Genomic DNA, 2,384 nt, shown 5'->3' with positions numbered 1-2,384 from the left:
TTACTTAAAAAAATAAATAAATCTTTCATTGTTCTGGCATTTATTTTTATATACAGTATAAAACAGGGTCCAGCTTGATAGTCTTCCAGTTGGATGGCCAACTGTGCCAGATCCATTTATGAAACAGCTCATCCATTTCCCTACTGAGCTGAAATTCCATCTTTGGGTGAGCAGTAAAGTCATACACACAATGGGATGTATTTGGGGACTTTTTTTGGTAATATGAACTTTTAAACTTCATGACTTAACTTGAAACACATGAGTTTCCCACCCTCTCTCTCTGCCTCTTGAAAGGGTGGCTAGTGTGTAACTGGTGACAGTCTGGAGAAAGTCAGATGGGAGGCCTGTGGCTGTCTTCCTGAGTCACCCATGCTTTTCTTCTTGTATAGACTGATACAAGTCCCTGGCCCGTGTCATAGATGGTTTTGCGGCAGGCCCTACATCAGTTTGGGCAATGAATGGCCCACTGATGAATGGGCCATTCACATGTTCAAGTGAATCATGCTCTAGCTTCCTTGCAATACCCCCAGGCGGCCACCTCTGGGCTCCAGTGTTAGAGGGTAGATGTTGGTTCTTGCCCACCCCACCCACACCCAGAGTGGAATTCACCAGAGTTCACCCGGCTGCAAAGGTAGTGAGCACCAAATTCTTCTCCCCTCGTAACCGCCCCCTGAGACTGCTGTTACGAGGTGCTCCTACTGTGATCTCCATGTTATAAGATGACGCAACTGAGATTAGAAAGATGGAGTCCCTTGCCTGGCACACCCAGAGGCAGAGCTGGACATCTAACTGCAGACCCCTGGCAGTTAACCCCATGCTGGGTCTGTCCATTCACTAGAGTGTGAAGATAGACGAACAACACAGGCATGTTTGCCCCATGTACTCCAAGAAGACTCAGGCCCAATCTGAGCTTGGGTCAGGATGCCATGTGGCAAAAGAAGGGGCCCAAGGGCCACAGGGCTCTGAAGAAGCCTCTGTACTGGCCTCTTGTGTCTGCAGTGTGGATGAAAAGCGGGGGGTCAAAACAAAGAGGGTGACCAGCCAGCCCCACAGCCAAGCTCAGCTCAGGCCTGCATCATGTGAGGTAGGAGACAGTGGCCCTAAACTCCTGGCTCTGAAGTGGCCAATTGCAACTAAAAGTAAGGGGTGCCTGGGGGCTCAGTCAGTTAAGTGTCTGCCTTCGGCTCAGGTCATGATCCCAGGGTCCTGGGATCGAGCCCCACGTTGGGCTCCCTGCTCCCTGCTTCTCCCTCTCCTCCATGCTCGTGCTCTCTCTTGATATCTCTCTCGATATCTTGCTCTCTCTCGAACAAATAAATTTTTAAAAATTTAAAAAAAAGTAAACATTAAACCTTGTTTACTGGTACAGAGAGCCTCTCCCTCCATGCCCCCAGTCCCTCCCATCCTCTCTACCCTGACCTCAGCCCCTTTTAGGGAAAAGGTGAATGTTCTGGGAAACTTCAGGGAGGGGAGAAATTTTTATGGCTCTGTTAAATAACAGTGCCCAATTGACCATCATACCTTGTCCTGTGGGTGAAGGAGATGATATATTTACCTAAGGGCATTTGGAGTCTTCCTCATTAAGGAAAATGCCCTGCCCTGGTATGGGTCTCCCAAGCATCATAAATTTAACTGATGCTGGATGTGCCATCCCTTGCCAGACTGCTCTGCCCATGATCAGACGGCTGTTCCTCTTCACCCTTGTCCACTGTCAAGAGCAGGTGATTGCCCAGCTATGGCATGTCTGTGTAGTAAATGGTTAACTCATCAGGCCTGGCTTGTCCAAACTCGACATATCCAAAAGGTCTTCAGAAATGGCCTTTGACCAGGTCCTGGGGGATAACCTGTGAGTCTTTGAATGTCCTGCCTGAAGAATGTCATTGATTACCTGGTGCCTTTAGCCACACCACGTATTTGATGCTAACAATGTGATTTATGGTGTGTGTGTGTGGGGGGACTTGGGTCATGCTCTGTCAGTTTGACCTTTGAGGCTGAAGACTGAGTAACTAAGGTCAGTCACATGGACATCCCATGCCTACATAACTGGCCCCCGATTAAACCCCTGGACATCATGGTCAAGGTGAGCTTCCCTTTGCATGTGTTTTTTGTTTTTGTTTTTGTTTTATTTTATTTTTAAGTAATCTCTGCATCCAACATGGGGCTCAAACCCACGATCAAGAGTCCCGTGCTCTACAGACTGAGCCAGCCAGGGGCCCCCTTTGCACATGTTGTCACATGTGATTGCTAGAAGAATTCAGCACTGTGCACATGACTCCACTGGGTAAGGACAACAGGAAGCTTGTACCTGGTTTCTCCTGTACTCTGCCTTAACGTGTCTTTTCATTTGCTGATACTAATCTATATCCTTTTTCTGTAAAATCCTG

This window comes from Neomonachus schauinslandi, chromosome 9, assembly GCF_002201575.2.
Source record: "Neomonachus schauinslandi chromosome 9, ASM220157v2, whole genome shotgun sequence".
Classification (NCBI taxonomy): Eukaryota; Metazoa; Chordata; class Mammalia; order Carnivora; family Phocidae; genus Neomonachus; species Neomonachus schauinslandi.
This window is presented reverse-complemented; position numbering follows the sequence as displayed.